Below are 14,921 nucleotides of genomic sequence, written 5' to 3'. Positions count from 1 at the left end.
AGTGAGCAACAGGCCACTGGTTGCCATGACACTGTGGGGGCCATGTCACAGTGGTCAGCGGTTCAGTGGTGACCATTTCACTGTGAGGTCATGTCACAGTAGGCAGCAGATCAGTTGTGGCCATGTCACAATGAGCAACAGTCCACTGGTTGCCATGTCACTGTGGTGGCCAGTCACAGTGTGCAGCAGGTCAGTGGTGGCCATGTCACAGTGAGCAACAGGCCACTGGTTGCCATGTCACTGTGATGGCTATGTCAGAGTGGGCAGCAGGTCACTGGTGGCCATGTCACTATGGGGGTCATGTCACAGTGGGCAGCAAGTCAGTGGTGGCCATGTCGCTGTTGGAGCCATGTCACAGCGTTCAGCGCGTCAGTGGTGGCCTTGTCACTGTGGGGGCCATGTCACAGTGGTCAGCGGGTCAGTGGTGGCCATGTCACTGTGAGGTCATGTCACAGTGGGCAGCAGATCAGTTGTGGCCATGTCAAAATGAGCAACATTCCACTGGTGGCCATGTCACTGTGGTGGCCAGTCACAGTGGGCATCAGGTCAGTGGTGGCCACGTCACTGTGGGGGCCATGTCACAGTGGGCAGCATGTCATTAGTGATCATGTTACTGTCTGGGACATGTCACAGTGGGGAGAAGGTCAGTGGTGGCCATGTCACTGTGAGGTCATGTCACAGTGTGCAGCCGATCAGTGGTGGCCATGTCACAGTGAGCAACAGGCCACTGGTTGCCATGTCACAGTGGGGGCTATGTCACAGTGGGCAGCAGGTCTTGGTGGCCATGTCACTGTGGGGGATATATCACAGAGGGCAGCAGGTCAGTGGTGGCCACGTCACTATGGGGGCCACGTCACAGGGGGCAGCAGGTCAGTGGTGGCCATGTCACTGTGAGGTCATGTCACAGTGGGCAGCAGATCAGTTGTGACCATGCCACAATGAGCAACAGTCCACTGGTGGCCATGTCACTGTGTTGGCCAGTCCCAGTGGGCAGTAGGTCAGTGGTGGCCACGTCACTGTGGGGCCATGTGACAGTGGGCAGCATGACAGTAGTGGTCAATTTACTGTATGGGACATGTCACAGTGGGCAGCATGTCAGTGGTGGCCATGTCACTGTGGGGGTCATGTCACAGTGGGCAGCAGGTAAGTGCTGGCCATGTCACTGTGGGTGCCATGTCACAGAAGGCAGCAGGTTAGTGGTGGCCACGTCACTATGGGGGCCACGTCACAGTGGGGAGCAAGTCAGTGGTGGCCATTTCACTGTGAGGTCATGTCACAGTGTGCAGCAGGTCAGTGGTGGCCATGTCACAGTGAGCAAAAGGCCAGTGGTTGCCATGTCACTGTGGGGGCTATGTCACAGTGGGCAGCAGGTCAGTGGTGGCCATGTCACTATGGGGGCTATGTCACAGTGGTCAGCGGGTCAGTGGTGGCCATGTCACTGTGGGGGCCATGTCACAGTGGGCAGCATGTCAGTGGTGGCCATGTCACTATGGGGGCTATGTCACAGTGGGAAGGAGGTCAGTGGTGGCCTTGTCACTGTGGGGGCCATGTCACAGTGTTCAGCGGGTCAGTGGTGGCCATGTCACTGTGAGGTCATGTCACAGTGGGCAGCAGACCAGTTGTGGCCATGTCACAATGAGCAACAGTCCACTGGTGGCCATGTCGCTGTGGTGGCCAGTCACAGTGGGCAGCAGGTCAGTGGTGGCCATGTCACCGTTTTGGGCCATGTCACAGTGGGCAGCAGGTCAGTGGTGGCCACGTCACTATGGCGGCCACGTCACAGTGGGCAGCAGGTCTGTGGTGGCCATGTCACTGTGGGGGCCATGTCACAGTGGTCAGTGGGTCAGTGGTGGCCATATCACTGTGGGGGCCATGTCACAGTGGTCAGCGGGTCAGTGGTGGCCATGTCATTGTGAGGTCATGTCACAGTGGGCAGCAGATCAGTGGTGGCCATGTCAGTATGGGGGCCATATCACAGTGGTCAACAGGTCAGTGGTGGCCATGTCACGGTGGGGGCCATGTCACAGTGCTCATCGGGTCAGTGGTGACCTTGTCACTGTGGGGGCCATGTCACAGTGGTCAGCGGGTCAGTGGTGGGCATGTCACCCTGAGGTCATGTCACAGTGGGCAGCAGATCAGTTGTGGCCATGTTACAATGAGCAACAGTCCACTGGTGGCCATGTCACTGTGGTGGCCAGTCATAGTGGGCAGCAGGTCAGTGGTGGCCACGTCACTGTGGGGCCATGTGACAGTAGGCAGCATGTCAGTAGTGATCATGTTACTGTATGGGACATGTCACAGTGGGGAGCAGGTCAGTGGTGGCCATGTCACAGTGAGCAACAGGCCACTGGTTGCCATGTCACTGTGGGGGCTATGTCACAGTGGGCAGCAGGTCAGTTGTGGCTATGTCACTATGGGGGCCATGTCACAGTGGCCAGCAGGTCAGTGGTGAACATGTCACTGTGGGGCCCATGTCACAGTGGTCAGTGGGTCAGTGGTGGCCATGTCACTGTGGGGGCCATGTCACAGTGGGCAGCAGGTCAGTGCTGTCCATGTCACTGTGGGGTCATGTCACAGTGGGCTGCAGGTCAGTGGTGTCCACGTCACTATGGGGGCCACGTCACAGTGGGCAGCAGGTCAGTGGTGGCCATGTCACTGTGGGGGCCATGTCACAGTGGTCAGTGGTGGCCATGTCACTGTGGGGGCCATCTCACAGTGGTCAGCGGGTCAGTGGTGGCCATGTCACTGTGAGGTCATGTCACAGTGGGTAGCAGATCAGTTGTGGCCATGTCACAATGAGCAACAGTCCACTGGTGGCCATGTCACTGTGGTGGCCAGTCACAGTGGGCAGCAGGTCAGTGGTGGCTACGTCACTGTGGGGCCATGTGACAGTGGGCAGCATGTCTGTAGTGATCATGTTATTGTATGGGCCATGTCACAGTGGTCAGTGGTGGCCATGTCACTGTGGGGGCCATCTCACAGTGGTCAGCGGGTCAGTGGTGGACATGTCACTGTGAGGTCATGTCACAGTGTGCAGCAGGTCCGTGGTGGCCATGTCACAGTGAGAAACAGGCCACTGGTTGCCATGTCACTGTGGGGGCTATGTCGGAGTGGGCAGCAGGTCAGTTGTGGCCATGTCACTGTGGGGGCCATGACACAGAGGGCAGCAGGTCAGTGGTGGCCACGTCACTATGGGGGCCACTTCACAGTGGGGAGTAGGTCAGTGGTGGCCATGTCACTGTGAGGTCATGTCACAGTGTGGAGCACGTCAGTGGTGGCTATGTCACAGTGAGCAACAGGCCACTGGTTGCCATGTCACTGTGGGGGCTATGTCAGAGTGGGCAGCAGGTCAGTTGTGGCCATGTCACTATGGGGGCCATGTCACAGTGGGCAGCAGGTCAGTGGTGGCCATGTCACTATGGGGGCTATGTCACAGTGGGCAGCAGGTCAGTGGTGGCCATGTCACTATGGGGGCCATGTCACAGTGGGCAGCAGGTCAGTGCTGGCCATGTCACTGTTGGGGCCATGTCACAGTGGTCAGCGGGTCAGTGGTGGCCTTGTCACTGTGGGGGCCATGTCACAGTGGTCAGCGGGTCAATGGTGGCCATGTCACTCTGAGGTCATGTCACGGTGGGCAGCAGACCAGTTGTGGCCATGTCACAATGAGCAACAGTCCACTGGTGGCCATGTCACTGTGGTGGCCAGTCACAGTGGGCAGCAGGTCAGTGGTGGCCACGTCACTGTGGGGCCATGTGACACTGGGCAGCATGTCAGTAGTGATAATGTTACTGTATGGGCCATGTCACAGTGCGGAGCAGGTCAGTGGTGGCCATGTCACAGTGAGCAACAGGCCACTGGTAGCCATGTCACTGTGGGGGCTATATCACAGTGGGTAGCATGTCACTGGTGGCCATGTCAAAGTGGGTGCCATGTCACCGTGGGTATCAGCTCATTGGTGGCCATGTCACTGTGGGGGCTATATCACAGTGTCTAGCAGGTCAGTGGTGGCCATGTCACTTGGGGGCTATGTCACAGTGGGCAGCAGGTCAGTGGTGATCATGTTACTGTTTGGGACATGTCACAGTGGGGAGCAGGTCAGATGTGGCCATGTCACTATGGGGGCTACATCACAGTGGGCTGCGGTTCAGTGGTGGCGATGTCACTGTGAGGTCATGTCACAGTGGGCAGCAGATCAGTTGTGGCCATGTCACAGTGAGAAACAGGACACTGGTGGCCCATGTCACAGTGCGGGGTATGTCACAGTGGATAGCAGTTCAGTGGTGGCCATGTCACTGTAGGGGCCATGGCACAGTGGGCAGCAGGTCAGTGGTGGCCATTTCACTGTGAGGTCATGTCACAGTGTGAAGCAGGTCAGTGGTGGCCATGTCACTGTGGGTGCCATGTCACAGTGGGCAGCAGGTCAGTGGTGGCCATGTCACTGTGGGGGCCATGTCACAGTGGTCAGAAGTTCAGTGGTGGCCATGTCACTGTGGGGGCCATGTCACAGTGGGGAGCAGGTCAGTGGTGGCCATTTCACTGTGGGGGCTGTGTCACAGTGGGCAGCAGGTTAGTGGTGGCCATGTCGATATCGGGGCTATGTCACAGTGGGTAGCAGGTCAGTGGTGGCCATGTCACTGTGGGGGCCATGTCACAGTGATCAACAGACCCCTGGTTGCCATGTCACTGTGGGGGCTATGTCACAGTGGGCAGCAGGTCAGTGGTGATCATGTTACTGTTTGGGACATGTCACAGTGGGGAGCAGGTCAGTTGTGGCCATGTGTACTATTGGGGTACAACAGAGTGGGCTGCGGTTCAGTGGTGGCCATGTCACTATGGGGGCCATGTCACAGTGGTCAGTGGGTCAGTGGTGGCCATATCACTGTGGGGGCCATGTCACAGTGGGCAGCAGGTCAGTGCTGTCCATGTCACTGTGGGGGCCATGTCACAGTGGGCAGCAGGTCAGTGGTGGCCACGTCACTATGGGGGCCACGTCACAGTGGGCAGCAGGTCAGTGGTGGCCATGTCACTGTGGGGGCCATGTCACAGTGGTCAGCGGCTCAGTGGTGGCCATGTCACTGTGGGGGCCATGTCACAGTGGTCAGCGGGTCAGTGGTGGCCATGTGTCCCGATCCAATATCGGGGCGGGTTCTTAAACGATCCCAAGAGCGAGATTAAGACGCAAACGAGGTCAGATGCTGTATAACCTTGTAAACTTTATTTCCTATAACAATTAGTACTAGCGATAGGACAGAGTGGAAAAGAAGGGGAAAGTCAGAAACCCTAAGCAAGAAAGACGGTAGGTATGCAGCTAATTACCACCACCACCAGGGATCCAGCGATGTTCTGGTGGCTCGGACTCGGTGCGGGTGGTGGTGCTCCAAGATCCGCTGAGGTCCTGGCCCCACGTAGCAGGTGTTGAAGAGGGGAGACCCCCTGGGAGGAGTACACAGTCCTTTTATTGTCCCAGTCCACTCGATCTTTTCCAAGGAGTCCGCCCATTTCGTGCCAGCCTTCACGTCTCACCCCGATCATGGGGCTCCTGGTCTCATGGTCCCCCATGCGCAGATGCCCAGGCGCTGGTCATGCTGGCTGGCGCATCTCCCACATCCAGATTTAGCTTCGGGCGGATGCTGTGGTTTTGTCTGGGACCCTTCGTCTCCTTCAGGGCGTACTCCTCCATGGCAACGGGGTGCTGGGGCCAGGAAATGGTGGTGGTGCTACAGCAATGTTGAGACAAAAGTCCAACACAGTTCCTTACACCATGTCACTGTGAGGTCCTGTCACAGTGGGCAGCAGATCAGTTGTGGCCATGTCACAATGAGCAACAGTCCACTGGTGGCCATGTCACTGTGGTGGCCAGTCACAGTGGGCAGCAGGTCAGTGGTGGCCATGTCACAATGAGCAACAGTCCACTGGTGGCCATGTCACTGTGGTGGCCAGTCACAGTGCGGAGCAGGTCAGTGGTGGCCATGTCACTGTGAGGTCATGTCAAAGTGTGCAGCACGTCAGTGGTGGCCATGTCACAGTGAGCAACAGGCCACTGGTAGCCATGTCACTGTGGGGGCTATGTCACAGTGGATAGCATGTCACTGGTGGCCATGTCAAAGTGGGTGCAATGTCACCGTGGGTATCAGGTCATTGGTGGCCATGTCACTGTGGGGGCTATATCACAGTGTCTAGCAGGTCAGTGGTGGCCATGTCACTTGGGGGCTATGTCACAGTGGGCAGCAGGTCAGTGGTGATCATGTTACTGTTTGGGACATGTCACAGTGGGGAGCAGGTCAGATGTGGCCATGTCACTATGGGGGCTACATCACAGTGGGCTGCGGTTCAGTGGTGGCCATGTCACTGTGGGGGCCATGTCACAGTGGGCAGCAGGTCAGTGGTGGCCATTTCACTGTGAGGTCATGTCACTGTGTGAAGCAGGTCAGTGGTGGCCATGTCACTGTGGGTGCCATGTCACAGTGGGCAGCAAGTCAGTGGTGGCCATGTCACTGTGGGGGCCATGTCACAGTGGTCAGAAGGTCAGTGGTGGCCATGTCACTGTGGGGGCTGTGTAACAGTGGGCAGCAGGTTAGTGGTGGCCATGTCGATATCGGGGCTATGTCACAGTGGGTAGCAGGCCAGTGGTGGCCATGTCACTGTGGGGGCCATGTCACAGTGATCAACAGACCACTGGTTGCCATGTCACTGTGGGGGCTATGTCACAGTGGGCAGCAGGTCAGTGGTGATCATGTTACTGATTGGGACATGTCACAGTGGGGAGCAGGTCAGTTGTGGCCATGTCACTATTGGGGCTACAACAGAGTGGGCTGCGGTTCAGTGGTGGCCATGTCACTATGGGGGCCATGTCACAGTTGGCAGCAGGTCAGTGGTGGCCATGTCACTGTGAGGTCATGTCAGAGTGTGAAGCTAGTCAGTGGTGGCCATGTCACTGTGGGGGCCATGTCACAGTGGTCAGCGGGTCAGTGGTGGCCATGTCACTGTGGGGGATATGTCACAATGGGCAGCATGTCAGTGGTGATCATGTTACTGTTTGGGACATGTCACAGTGGGGAGCAGGTCAGTTGTGACCATGTCACTGTGGGTGCTACATCACAGTGGGCAGCGTGTCAGTGGTGGCCATGTCATTGTGAGGTCATGTCACAGTGGGCAGCAGGTCAGTGCTGGCCATGTCACTGTAACGGCCATGTCACAGTGAGCAGCAGGTCAGTGGTGGCCATGTCACAGTGAGCAACAGGCCACTGGTGGCCATGTCATTGTGGGGGCTATGTCACAGTGGATAGCAGGTCACTGGTGGCCATGTCACAGTGGGTGCCATGTCACCGTGGGTAGAAGGTCAGTGGTGGCCATGTCACTATGGGGGCTATGTCACAGTGGGCAGCAGGTCAGTGGTGATCATGTTACTGTTTGGGACATGTCACAGTGGGGAGCAGGTCAGATGTGGCCATGTCACTATGGGGGCTACATCACTGTGGGCTGCGGTTCAGTGCTGGCCATGTCACTGTGAGGTCATGTCACAGTGGGCAGCAGATCAGTTTTTGCCATTTCACAGTGAGAAACAGGCCACTGGTGGCCCATGTCACAGTGGGGGCTATGTCACAGTGGGCAGCAGGTCATAGCTGGCCATGTCAATGTGGTGCCATGTCACAGTGGTCAGCAGGTCACTGGTGGCCATGTCACTGAGAGGTCATGTCACAGTGTGCAGCAGGTCAGCGGTGGCCATGTCACTGTGAGGTCATGTCACAGTGTGCAGCAGGTCAGTGGTGGCCATGTCACTGTGGGGGCCATGTCACAGTGAGCAGCAGGTCAGTGGTGGCCATGTCAATGTGGGGGCCATGTCAGAGTGGGCAGCAGGTCAGTGGTGGCCATGACACTATGGGGGCTATGTAAGAGTGTCCAGCAGGTCAGTTGTGGCCATGTCACAGTGAGCAACAGGCCACTGGTTGCCATGTCACTGTGGGGGCTATGTCACAGTGGGTAGCAGGTCAGTGCTGGCCATGTCACTGTGGGGGCCATTTCAGAGTGGACAGCAGGTCAGTGGTGGCCATGTCACTGTGGGGGTCATGTCACAGTGGGCAGCAGGTCAGTTGTGGCCATGTCACTGTGGGGGCCATGTCACAGTGAGCAACAGGCCACTGGTTGCCATGTCACTGTGGGGGCTACATCACAGTGGGCTGCGGTTCAGTGGTGGTCATGTCAATGTGAGGTCATGTCACAGTGGGTAGCAGATCAGTTGTGGCCATGTCACAGTGAGAAACAGGCCACTGGTAGCCCATGTCACAGTGGGCAGCAGGTCAGTGGTGGCCATGTCACTGTGGGGGCCATGTCACAGTGGGCAGCAGGTCAGTGGTGGCCATTTCACAGTGAGCAACAGGCCACTGGTTGCCATGTCACTGTGGGGGCTATATCAGAGTGGGCAGCAGGTCAGTGTTGGCGATGTCACTATGGGGGCTATGTCATAGTGGGTAGCAGGTCAGTGGTGGCCATGTCAATTTGGGGGCCATGTCACAGTGGTCAGAGTGTCATTGGTGGTCATGTCACTGTGGGGGCTATGTTACAGTGGGCAGCAGGTCAGTGGTGGCCATGTCACTGTGGGGGCTATGTCACAATGGGTAGCAGGTGAGTGGTGCCCATGCCACTATGGGGGCCATGTCACAGTGGTCAGCAGGTCAGTTGTGGCCATGTCACTGTGGGGGCTATGTCACACTGGGCAGCAGGTCAATGGTGGCCATGTCAATATCGGAAGTATGTCACAGTGGGCAGCAGGTCACTTTTGGCCATGTCACTATGGGGGCTACATCACAGTGGGCTGCGGTTCAGTGGTGGCCATGTCACTGTGAGGTCATGTCACAGTGGGTAGCAGATCAGTTGTGGCCATGTCACAGTGAGAAACAGGCCACTGGTAGCCCATGTCACAGTGGGCAGCAGGTCAGTGCTGGCCATGTCACTGTGGGGGCCATGTCACAGTGGGCAGTAGGTCAGTGGTGGCCATGTCACTGTGAGGTCATGTCACAGTGTGAAGCAGGTCAGTGGTGGCCATGTCACTGTGGGGGCCATGTCACAGTGTGCAGCAGGTCAGTGGTGGCCATGTCACAGTGAGCAACAGGCCACTGGTTGCCATGTGACTGTGGGGGCTATGTCAGAGTGGGCAGTAGGTCAGTGGTGGCCATGTCACTATGGGGGCTATGTCAGAGTGGGTAGCAGGTCAGAGGTGGCCATGTCACTGTGGGGGCCATGTCACAGTGGTCAGAGGGTCATTGGTGGGCATGTCACTGTGGGGGCTATGTCACAGTGGGCAGCAGGTCAGTGGTGGCCATGTCACTGTGGGGGCTATGTCACAATGGGTAGCAGGTGAGTGGTGGCCATGCCACTATGTGGGCCATGTCACAGTGGTCAGCGTGTCAGTGGTGGCCATGTCACTGTGGGGGCTATGTCACAGTGGGCAGCAGGTCAGTGGTGGCCATGTCACTGTGAGGTCATGTCACAGTGGGCAGTAGGTCAGTGGTGGCCATGTCACTATGGGGGCTATGTCAGAGTGGATATCAGGTCAGTGGTGGCCATGTCACTGTGGGGGCTATATCACAGTGGCTAGCAGGTCAGAGGTGGCCATGCCACTATGGGGGCTATGTCACAGTGGGTAGCAGGTCAGTGGTGGCCATGTCACTGTGGGGGCCATGTCACAGTGAGCAGCAGGTCAGTGGTGGCCATGTCACTGTGGGTGCCATGTCACAGTGGGCAGCGGGTCAGTGGTGGCCATGTCACTGTGAGGTCATGTCACAGTGTACAGCAGGTCAGTGGTGGCCATGTCACAGTGAGCAACAGGCCAATGGTTGCCATGTCACTGTGGGGGCTATGTCACAGTGGATAGCATGTCAGTGGTGGCCATGTCACAGTGGGTGCCATGTCACCGTGGGTAGCAGGTCAGTGGTGGCCATGTCACTGTGGGGGCTATATCACAGTGGCTAGCAGGTCAGTGGTGGCCATGTCACTGTGGGTGCTACATCACAGTGGTCAGCGGGTCAGTGGTGGCCATGTCACTGTGGGTGCTACATCACAGTGGTCAGCGGGTCAGTGGTGGCCATGTCACTGTGGGGGCTATGTCACAGTGGGCAGCATGTCAGTGGTGATCATATTACTCTTTGGGACATGTCACAGTGGGAAGCAGGTCAGTTGTGGCCATGTCACTGTGGGTGCTACATCACAGTGTTCAGCGGGTCAGTGGTGGCCATGTCCACTGTGGGGGCTATGTCACACTGGGCAGCAGGTCAATGGTGGCCATGTCAATATCGGGGCTATGTCACAGTGGGCAGCAGGTCAGTTGTGGCCATGTCACTATGGGGGCTACATCACAGTGGGCTGTGGTTCAGTGGTGGCCATGTCACTGTGAGGTCATGTCACAGTGTGTAGCAGATCAGTTGTGGCCATGTCACAGGGAGAAACAGGCCACTGGTAGCCCATGTCACAGTGGGCAGCAGGTCAGTGGTGGCCATGTCACTGTGGGGGCCATGTCACAGTGGGCAGCAGGTCAGTGGTGGCCATGTCACTGTGAGGTCATGTCACAGTGTGAAGCAGGTCAGTGGTGGCCATGTCACTGTGGGGGCCATGTCACAGTGGGTAGCAGGTCAGTGGTGGCCATGTCACTGTGAGGTCATGTCACAGTGGGGAGCAGGTCAGTGGTGGCCATGTCAATGTGGGGGCCATGTCACAGTGGGCAGCATGTCAGTGGTGGCCATGTCAATATCGGGGCTATGTCACAGTGGCTAGCAGGTCAGTGCTGGCCATGTCACTGTGGGGGCCATGTCACAGTGAGCAACAGACCACTGGTTCCCATGTCACTGTGGGGGCTATGTCACAGTGGATAGCAGGTCACTGGTGGCCATGTCACTGTGGGGGCCATGTCACATTGTTCAGCAGGTCAGTGGTGGCCATGTCACTGTGGGGTCTTTGTCACAGTGGGCAGCAGATCAGTTGTGGCCATGTCACTCTGGGGGCCATGTCACAGTGAGCAACAGACCACTGGTTGCCATGTCATTGTGGGGGCTATGTCACAGTGGGCAGCAGGTCAGTGGTGTCCATGTCACTGTTAGGTCATGTCACAGTGTGCAGCAGGTCAGTGGTGGCCATGTCACAGTGAGCAACAGGCCAGTGGTAGCCCATGTCACAGTGGGAGCTATGTCACATTGGATAGCAGGTCACTGGTAGCCATGTCACAGTGGGTGCCATGTCACCGTGGGCAGCAGGTGAGTGGTGGCCATGTCACTATGAGGTCATGTCACAGTAAGAAGCAGGTCAGTGGTGGTCATGTCACTGTGGGGGCCATGTCACAGTGGTCAGCGTGTCAGTGGTGGCCATGTCACTGTGAGGTCATGTCACAGTGTGCAGCAGTTCAGTGGTGGCCATGTCACTGTGGGGACCATGTCACAGTGGTCAGCATGTCAGTTGTGGCCATGTCACTGTGGGGGCTATGTCACAGTGGGCAGAAGGTCAATGGTGGCCATGTCAATATCGGGGCTATGTCAGAGTGGGCAGCAGGTCAGTTGTGGACATGTCACTATGGGGGCTATGTCAGAGTGGGCAGCAGGTCAGTGGTGGCGATGTCACTATGGGGGCTATGTCATATTGGGTAGCAGGTCAGTGGTGGCCATGTCACTATGGGGGCCATGTCACAGTGGTCAGAGTGTCATTGGTGGCCATGTCACTGTGGGGGCTATGTCACAGTGGGCAGCAGGTCAGTGGTGGCCATGTTACTCTGGGGGCCATGTCAGTGAGTAACAGATCACTGGTTGTCATGTCACTGTGGGGGCTATGTCACAGTGGGCAGCAGGTCAGTGGTGGCCATGTCACTGTGAGGTCATGTCACAGTGTGCAGCAGGTCAGTGGTGGCCATGTCACAGTGAGCAACAGGCCACTGGTTGCCATTTCACTGTGGGGGCTATGTCACAGTGGGCAGTAGGTCAGTGGTGGCCATGTCACTATGGGGGCTATGTAAGAGTGGATAGCAGGTCATTGCTGGCCATGTCACTGTGGGGATATGTCACAGCTGGCAGCAGGTCAGTGGTGGCCATGTCACAATGGGGGCTATGTCACAGTGGGCAGCAGGTCAGTGGTGGCCATGTCACTATGGGGTCTATGTCACAGTGTGCAGCAGGTCAGTGGTGGCCATGTCACAGTGAGCAACAGGCCAATGGTTGCCATGTCACTGTGGGGGCTAAGTCACAGTGGATAGCAGGTCAGTCGTGGCCATGTCACTGTGGGGGCTATGTCAGAGTTGGTAGGAGGTCAGTGGTGGCCCTGTCACTGTGGGGGCCATGTCACAGTGGGCAGCAGGTCAGTGGTGGCCATGTCACTGTGAGGTCATTTCACAGTGTGCAGCAGTTCAGTGGTGGCCATGTCACTGTGGGGACCATGTCACAGTGGTCAGCATGTCAGTTGTGGCCATGTCACTGTGGGTGCTATGTCACACTGGGCAGCAGGTCAATGGTGGCCATGTCAATATCGGAACTATGTCACAGTGGGCAGCAGGTCAGTTGTGGCCATGTCACTATGGGGGCTACATCACAGTGGGCTGCGGTTCAGTTGTGGCCATGTCACTGTGAGGTCATGTCACAGTGGGTAGCAGATCAGTTGTGGCCATGTCACAGGGAGAAACAGGCCACTGGTAGCCCATGTCACAGTGGGCAGCAGGTCAGTGGTGGCCATGTCACTGTGGGGGCCCTGTCACAGTGGGCAGCAGGTCAGTGGTGGCCATGTCACAGTGAGCAACAGGCCACTGGTTGCCATGTCACTGTGGGGGCTATGTCAGAGTGGGCAGTAGGTCAGTGGTGGCCATGTCACTATGGGGGCTATGTCAGAGTGGGCAGCAGGTCAGTGGTAGCGATGTCACTATGGGGGCTATGTCATAGTGGGTAGCAGGTCAGTGGTGGCCATGTCACTGTGGGGGCCATGTCACAGTGGTCAGATGGTCATTGGTTGCCATGTCACTGTGGGGGCTATGTCACAGTGGGCAGCAGGTCTAGTGGTGCCATGTCACTGTGGGGGCTATGTCACAATGGGTAGCAGGTGAGTGGTGGCCATGCCACTATGGGGGCCATGTCACAGTGGTCAGCGTGTCAGTGTTGGCCATGTCACTGTGGGGGCTATGTCACAGTGGGCAGCAGGTCAGTGGTGGCCATTTCACTGTGAGGTCATGTCACAGTGTGAAGCAGGTCAGTGGTGGCCATGTCACTGTGAGTGCCATGTCACAGTGGGCAGCAGGTCAGTGGTGGCCATGTCACTGTGAGGTCATGTCAGAGTGTGCAGCAGGTCTGTGGTGGCCATGTCACAGTGAGCAACAGGCCACTTGTTGCCATGTCACTGTGGGGTTTATGTCACAGTGGGCAGTAGGTCAGTGGTGGTCATGTCACTATGGGGGCTATGTAAGAGTGGATAGCAGGTCAGTGGTGGCCATGTCACTGTGGGGGCCATGTTACAGTGGTCAACGGGTCATTGGTGGCCATGTCACTGTGGGGATATGTCACAGTGTGCAGCAGGTCAGTGGTGGCCATGTCACAGTGAGCAACAGGCCACTGGTTGCCATGTCACTGTGGGGGCTATGTCACAGTGGGTAGCAGGTCAGTGCTGGCCATGTCACTGTGGGGGCCATTTCAGAGTGGGCAGCAGGTCAGTGGTGGCTATGTCACTGTGGGGGTCATGTCACAGTGGGCAGCAGGTCAGTTGTGGCCATGTCACTGTGGGGGCCATGTCACAGTGAGCAACAGGCCACTGGTTGCCATGTCACTGTGGGGGCTATGTCAGAGTGGGCAGCAGGTCAGTGGTGGCGATGTCACTATGGGGGCTATGTCATAGTGGGTAGCAGGTCAGTGGTGGCCATGTCACTGTGGGGGCCATGTCACAGTGGTCAGAGTGTCATTGGTGGCCATGTCACTGTGGGGGCTATGTTACAGTGGGCAGCAGGTCAGTGGTGGCCATGTCACTGTGGGGGCTATGTCACAATGGGTAGCAGGTGAGTGGTGCCCATGCCACTATGGGGGCCATGTCACAGTGGTCAGCAGGTCAGTTGTGGCCATGTCACTGTGGGGGCTATGTCACACTGGGCAGCAGGTCAATGGTGGCCATGTCAATATCGGAAGTATGTCACAGTGGGCAGCAGGTCAGTTTTGGCCATGTCACTATGGGGGCTACATCACAGTGGGCTGCTGTTCAGTGGTGGCCATGTCACTGTGAGGTCATGTCACAGTGGGTAGCAGATCAGTTGTGGCCATGTCACAGTGAGAAACAGGCCACTGGTAGCCCATGTCACAGTGGGCAGCAGGTCAGTGGTGGCCATGTCACTGTGGGGGCCATGTCACAGTGGGCAGCAGGTCAGTGGTGGCCATGTCACTGTGAGGTCATGTCACAGTGTGAAGCAGGTCAGTGGTGGCCATGTCACTGTGGGGGCCATGTCACAGTGTGCAGCAGGTCAGTGGTGGCCATGTCACAGTGAGCAACAGGCCACTGGTTGCCATGTCACTGTGGGTGCTATGTCAGAGTGGGCAGCAGGTCAGTGGTGATCATGTTACTGTTTGGGATATGTCACAGTGGGGAGCAGGTCAGTTGTGGCCATGTCACTATGGGGGCTACATCACAGTGGGCTGCGGTTCAGTGGTGGCCATGTCACTGTGAGGTCATGTCACAGTGGGTAGCAGATCAGTTGTGGCCATGTCACAGTGAGAAACAGGCCACTGGTAGCCCATGTCACAGTGGGCAGCAGGTCAGTGGTGGCCATGTCACTGTGGGGGCCATGTCACAGTGTGCAGCAGGTGAGTGGTGGCCATGTCACTGTGAGGTCATGTCACAGTGTGAAGCAGGTCAGTGGTGGCCATGTCACTGTGGGTGCCATGTCATAGTGGGCAGCAGGTCAGTGGTGGCCGTATCACTGT

This window comes from Strix aluco, unplaced genomic scaffold, assembly GCF_031877795.1.
Source record: "Strix aluco isolate bStrAlu1 unplaced genomic scaffold, bStrAlu1.hap1 HAP1_SCAFFOLD_80, whole genome shotgun sequence".
In the NCBI taxonomy this organism is placed as follows: Eukaryota; Metazoa; Chordata; class Aves; order Strigiformes; family Strigidae; genus Strix; species Strix aluco.
Note: the sequence above shows the minus strand (reverse complement) of the source record.